We start from the raw sequence: 7,500 nt of genomic DNA, 5'->3' as shown, positions 1-7,500 counted from the left end.
TATATGTATACATATATATATGCATGTATATATGTATACATTTATATATGCATGTATGTATACATTTATATATGCATGTATGTATACATATATATATGCGTGTATACATATGTATATATATATATATAAAGTCAGGAAGTATGATCTGAATATATTTATTTCACCTATTGACATCCATAAGATTAAAATCGTTTTGCAGCCAACATTATGGGAAACAAATCATTTAGTGTATCATAAATTATTTTATATGTCTGCACTAGTGTTTATGTTACAAATTGCAGAGTAGTATTGTACATTTTAGAAGCTAATACAGGTGTAGACAGGTTAGCTCTTCAGAGCCACAGAATATTGTGGTTACATCCATTCTTTGACTCCAGCAGACACAGGCAAAGAGAAATCTTTGAGTTATTAATGTATGGAAGACAATAATAAAAGAAGTTTTCTATAGAATGGGACGAAGGAGATTTAGAAAGATGTTAAAAAGGAAACGATGGGTGTTGGTTGTGGAAATGAAGATGATATCTAATATGATGGAGAGAGAGTGAGAAGGTTTATGGCTGATAGGCGCAGGAGTGGCTGTGTGGTAAGTAGCTTGTTTACCAACCACATGGTTCAGGGTTCAGTCCCACTGCGTGGCATCTTGGGCAAGTGTCTTCTGCTATAGTCTTGGGTCAACCAATGTCTTGTGAGTGGATTTGGTAGACGGAAACTGAAAGAAGCCCGTCGTATATATATATATTATATGTATGTGTTTGTGTGTGTGTGTTTGTCCCCCTAACATTGCCTGACAACCGATGCTGGTGTGTTTACGTCCCTGTCAGCAAAAAGAGACCGATAGAATAAGTACCGGGCTTACAAAGAATAAGTCCCGGGGTCAATTTGCTCGACTAAAGGCAGTGCTCCAGCATGGCCGCAGTCAATGACTGAAACAAGTAAAAGAGAAAGAGTAAAGAGTGTCCTAAAAACAGCACATCCATCCATCATTTCTGGAGGGGAGGGTCCTGAGTCTGTAAGGTCTTATCAGAAACAACTATGCATGACCAACTGAGTCTACGGATATTATCTAAAAATCTCATTGATCTTCTTCTGCTGGTTGACTCAGCTTGAAGAATCCAACAATCTTTGCTGTGAAATCCTAATCCCATCTCTGTAGTATCGGAGCAATTGATTTCTCAATGAAGAGAAGTAGTGGCTCCACCTGGGGAGACTCCCTAATCTCTGAGCAACAAACTCTGTTGAATAATGTTAGTCCAGAAATCCTTTGAAGAACTCCCATCTCGGTCCCTTGCATCCAGGGGGTTACGGCTATTCTCTTCTGTTGTTCGGGCAACTATCTTCTGTTCCTAAACCTTGAAGATGAGGTGTCAACGCTTAAGTTTAATGAATGCAGAGTGGACATGTTTGTCAAATACATCGAGAGATGAGACAGACGGGTATGAAGGGACATTGACTCTGAACTTCCTGTAAGCCAGTCCTCAAACAGAACACGACATCATTCTGAAGAGAAACGACAGGTCTCCAATGTAAGGGAGAAAACTCTGCCATCCGTCGTTTCTGTATTTTGACAGAAAAATCATCAACAGAGTTAATTAAGAGCTAAGAAGCTCGACTGTTCTTTGGTTTCTGACCAGAAAGAAACCTGTGGAGCGACTTGTATACACACATGCATATAATAATTCATCCCTCGTTGTTGATGATGACCAAAGACATCACACGAGAGAAGAAGTGGGGTGGGGGGGGGTCACTGTCTGTGTGTCCCCAGCTGTGGTTGATTGAGGCAATGTATGCTCTTAAGGCCTTGCTACAAGTCAGGCATCGGTGGACTGAAGGCAAGCAGTTGGCTCTTCTCTTGTGTAGCTGGCATTTTCTTTCTACCCCTTGACACTGTTGTTCTGTTCATAAAACGTGACACTTCTGTTGGTACAGCTTTGCCAGACAAGGTAGTCTTGTCCTTGCGTTTCCCAGGTGTCAGGGTTGACCTCAAAGATCTTCAACGAAGCTCTGTGTGTATCCTCGAAGTGCCTTTCCTCTCAACCTTGCGTGTATATATATATATACACATATACACATCTAATCAGATACAATGCTTCTCACTCAGCAAGCAACACCAAAGTCATTGGCTCATATTTTCTTGTCTTATTAAAAAATAATTTGCTTATTGTCTTCGCTTTTCACTGGGAAAGAAACTCAAAGCAGTGATGTATAATGTTTGATGGACTATATACACATACATAAAGTATACACACACAAATATATACTCTTTTACTTGTTTCAGTCATTTGACTGCGGCCATGCTGGAGCACCGCCTTTAGTCGAGCAAATCGACCCCGGGACTTATTCTTCATAAGCCCAGTACTGATTCTATCGGTCTCTTTTTGCCGAACAGCTAAGTGACAGGGACGTAAACACACCACCATCGGTTGTCAAGCAATGCTAGAGCGACAAACACAGACACACAAACGTACACGCACACACATATACATATATACGACAGGCTTCTTTCAGTTTCCGTCTAGCAAATCCACTCACAAGGCGTTAGTCGGCCCGAGGCTATAGCAGGAGACACTTGCCCAAGATGCCACGCAGTGGGACTGAACCCGGAACCATGTGGTTGGTTAGCAAGTCACTTACCACACAGCCACTCCTGCGCCTAAAGTTATTAAATAGTGTTATTTAATCAATTTTTTTCTTTGAAAACTTTTTTCCCTGTTCTCGTCTCTGCTAATGACTTAGGGATTCAGGTGAGTTTGTTGGCACCGATGTAGCAGTCAGAATTTTGTCTGGTGAATCCAGCCGATGAGAAATAACCAAATTTACGTCAACAAATGTAATTGGAGATTTCGAAACCTAGGTCCTAGATTATCCACACCAGGATTGTATATTTATCTAATGTTCTTCCTACAGGTAAGACAAATTTTTTATGTTTGCCACCTGCAAACATCTTTGTCAGTATATACGCAGTGAAACTTTACTTATAGCATCATATATTATCGACTGCTATTTCCAGAAAAAAATTGGTGCCTTGTTGTACCACTATTCTATATATATATATATATATATATATATATATATAAACAATTCATAAATATGTATCACAATTCATAAATTTGTATCACTGACGAAGGGAGGGCTGTTATAAGCTAACCCTGAAATCGGTCCGATATGGTAATAATGGAATTTTTTAGAAATTTCTGTCCACCTTTTTACAGGTAGCATGCGTATTGTGAAAAATTATATGGTTAATGGACAATATGTCCAATTTTTCGGCAATGTATATGTATTTATGTATGTGTATATATATGTGTGTGTGTATGTGTATATATATATATATATATATATGTATATATATATGTATGTATGTATATATATATGTATGTATGTATGTATATATATATATGTATGTATGTATATATATATATGTATGTATGTATATATATATGTATGTATGTATGTATATATATATGTGTATGTATGTATGTATATATATATGTGTATGTATGTATGTATATATATATGTGTATGTATGTATGTATATATATATGTGTATGTATGTATGTATATATATGTGTATGTATGTATATATATATGTGTATGTATGTATGTATATATATATGTGTATGTATGTATGTATATATATATGTGTATGTATGTATGTATATATATATGTGTATGTATGTATATATGTATGTATATGTATGTGTGTATATATATATATGTATATGTATGTATGTATATATATGTATGTATATATATGTATATATGTATGTATATATATGTATATATATATATATATGTGTGTGTGTGTGTGCATGGACACACACACATCTGCATCATTCGTTGTGGTGATGATATTTGTGATGATGATGATGATGGTAGTGTTGGCTATATTTCTTTTTAACTAATTGAAATTGGTTGTTCTCAAAAAGGAAAATCAAATTTGAGAAAAACCAACAAAATATTTCTAGGGTGTGCTCGTGTGTATCCATGTTTGTCCCCCACCACTGCTTGACCGACCGGTATTGGTTTGTTTACATCCCCCATATCTTCGCGGTTCAGCGTTAAGTGAGTGACAGAATGAGTAGCAAACTTCAAAAATAAATACTGGAGTTGATTTTTTTTAGCTAAACCCTTGAAGGCGGTGCCCCAGCATGGCCTTGGTCCAAAGACTGAAACAAGGAAGGAGATCAAAGCTAAAAAAAAAAACAGTGATACAAAAGTAACTTGAAAAAAGATGGAGAAAAAAACAGGAGAAAAAATTCTTCCAAAAAAAAAACAAAAAAAAAATGAAAAGCAAAACATTTGGAAAAAGGGAAAAACTAATAAAAAAAACCCGGTCCCTGTGCTTTTGAAGAAACTGTGGAATGGAAATAGCAAGAGTTTGAAAAAATACACACCGACACTGCAAAAGGGGTTAACAGTTTGGGGAAAAAAAGTGTGGGTAAAAATAAAAATGAGAAGAAGGTATTATAAGGGCCAGTCTGTCTCAAAATGGGGGTGAGGTTGGTTCGGGGTGGCAGGGTAGAAAATATTTGAAAGAAAATCGATGATAAAAACCCTGGGAAAACTCTCTGAAAATTTTTTTGTAAATTTTGGCAGAAAGGTCAGAGGTCAGCAAATTTGAGAGACGGGATTGTTGGTCAATAACCATGAACAAATCCCTCACCCCCAACCCAACCCTGCCCCCCCCAATACTTGACAAGTGTTTTAGATTATTGGGCTCCTCCCCCCCTTACTCCACCCCACCCCACTCACCTCCGCACCCGAGAAGGATGAAAAGCAAAGCTGATCCCGGTGGGATTTGAACTCAGATTGAAAAAATGAGAAAGATATTGTGAAGGAGTTCTTCTGACATTGCATCATCATCATCATCATCATCTAATAAATAGAGAGGTGAGGGAGAGGGAGGGGGCATGGAGTTGAAAACCCGGGGGGTGGGGGAGTAAAATGAGTTAAAAATTGCAGAAACACGAAAAAGAAAAGTGCGGGTGGGGGGGGGTTAAGGTTTGGAAAAAGTTGGAAAAAAATTTTGAAGGGCCAGGGTAAAAAAGAAGACGGAAGAAAGGGGCCAGTGTAAAGCTGAGATGGGTAGGTCAAGGAGTAAAAGAGGGGTAGGTGACCCCTTTTTACTTCAAACCAAAACAAATCTTGGCACCGGTATTGTTGTAGTTGTTGTTGTTGTGCTGGTGGTGGTATGTGAGTGGTTGGGTTGGAAGTTGTAGGGAAGGCCCCAGGAGGATAGTGATTGTATTGGTGAAGTTAGAGGAGAATGGAGGTTAAAATATTAAAAATAATGATATATATATATATATACATATATATATATATATATATATATATATATATATATATATTTGTGTGTGTGGTATATATATGTGTGTATATGTGTGTGTGTATATATATGTGTGTATATATGTGTGTGTATATATATGTGTGTATATATATGTGTGCATATATATATATATATATATATATATATATATATATATATATACCAAGAAAGAAAGCAACAAGAATGGATCGGTAGTTTAGTACAATTGTTTCATACTATAAACATTTTATTTAAAGCTGCAAATATTACAGCAAATATAATGTCAAGTATTCTTCAGCTAAAGTTCATGTTTGGAAAACCTATATGAAATTTAGCTGAAGAATACTTGACATTATATTTGCTGTAATATTTGCAGCTTTAAATAAAATGTTTATAGTATGAAACAATTGTACTAATCTACCGATCCATTCTTATTGCTTTCTTCTTGGTTATAATCACCCCACGTAATTTTATGGTTAATACCATAAAAAATTCTGGTGCATCTAAGTTAAGTACCATATTCATTTGAATCTAAATTGTTTTGCTGAATTTATATATATATATATATATACACACTCATATATGAAGGATAGCTGAAGGTCAATTTAGAGGTGGGGTGTAAAACATTAGGTATGATGAAGGGAAACCCAACTGAACAACAACCCCCCACATGAATGCTAGAGCCCCAACCACTTCCACCAAATACATCTTCCCCCCCACACATCTATCCTTTTTCACAGCCCATCAAATAAACACGAACAGTGACAAAACAGTGCTGTCGAGGCTAGACACAAGGTGAAGTGAAAAGTGGTCATGCAGTGGTAAAAGAAGTGAATAGGACAAATGAAAACAGGTGTTGAGTGGTGGTAAAACAGGAAACTAATATAAAGGAGTCATAAACTGTAGGGTAACGTGGTGGAAAGTGGATAAAACTGCAGGAAAACAGCTGGGATGAAATATTGGAGAAGGTGGAGGTCAAAGGAACACATGAAAATGCTTCGTGCCATATCCATTTGATAACAGCTTCATTTCCTCACCCCTACCACCCACCCAACTATTTCCAAATTAGGTAATGTAAAACTCATCTGGCTCTTTTTAATTTCTCTCTTGAAGAAACATTGGATTTTCCATTCCCCACGGAAAGTTCACTCTGCTCTTTTAGTTCATTATACTACATACATACATACATATATATATATTTCCTGATGAGAAATCTGCATAATGTACTCCTTATTCCTTCGGAATTAGGAATATGCAGCCTTCGAAACATATGTCGAGAATAAAGGATATTTGTTAACTAGTCGTTCAACTCCATTCTTTCATATACTTATAATTTTTAAAATAAACATACAAATTTCCACACGAAGACACGTAGTCTATGCCCTAGGGACGTAGCTTCAACCGTGTTCTTTCTGATGTGAATTTGCTACCCAGGTATCGGTTATCTTTCGAATTATCCTTAATAAGATAATTCATTCAATTACTCAAATATATATATATATATAAACAATCTAACATTTGTCTTTTTTTTATAAGCACTCAAATGTATATATATGTATATTCACAAATAAGATGATAATTTATTTTCAAATGCAGGGACACTGTTAAAATAGCAGAAACGTTGGGTAAATTACTCTTATAAAGCCATGGTTTTTGACAAATGTTTTGACGTGGTTGTTGACAAATGTTTTGACATGTTTTGACAAATGTTTTGACGTGGTTGTTGACAAATGTTTCTGCTTTGTAAGGGTAACTTACCCAGTGTTTCTACTGTTCTAACAGCGTCTGTGCATTCAAAAATAAACTACCATCTTATTTGTATCTACATATAAATATATAGCCCAAGGTGCATTGAAGAGAATATACTGTCTTATGCTTATAAGCACAAACCTACCAAAAGCTCGTACCTCATGTATGTTTGTTTGATATCGCTTATGTCCCTCTAGCTGCTTTACTTTTAATTCATATTTGAATATGTGTGTGTATATGTATATATATATATATATATATAAGAAAAATAAAAACGGAAAATACGCACACTTACATGGTTATAGTATAATTTTTAATGTATTGACCGGTTTCGCAATCGCTATTCATGATACAATGTTTAATTTACGAAACCGGTCGATACATTAAAAATTATACTATGACCATGTAAGTGTGCGTATTTTCCGTTTTTATTTTTCTTATAT

Source organism: Octopus sinensis, unplaced genomic scaffold (assembly GCF_006345805.1).
Source record: "Octopus sinensis unplaced genomic scaffold, ASM634580v1 Contig17391, whole genome shotgun sequence".
Taxonomy (NCBI): domain Eukaryota; kingdom Metazoa; phylum Mollusca; class Cephalopoda; order Octopoda; family Octopodidae; genus Octopus; species Octopus sinensis.
The sequence above is the reverse complement of the archived record's forward strand: the minus strand, read 5'-3'. Positions refer to the sequence as shown.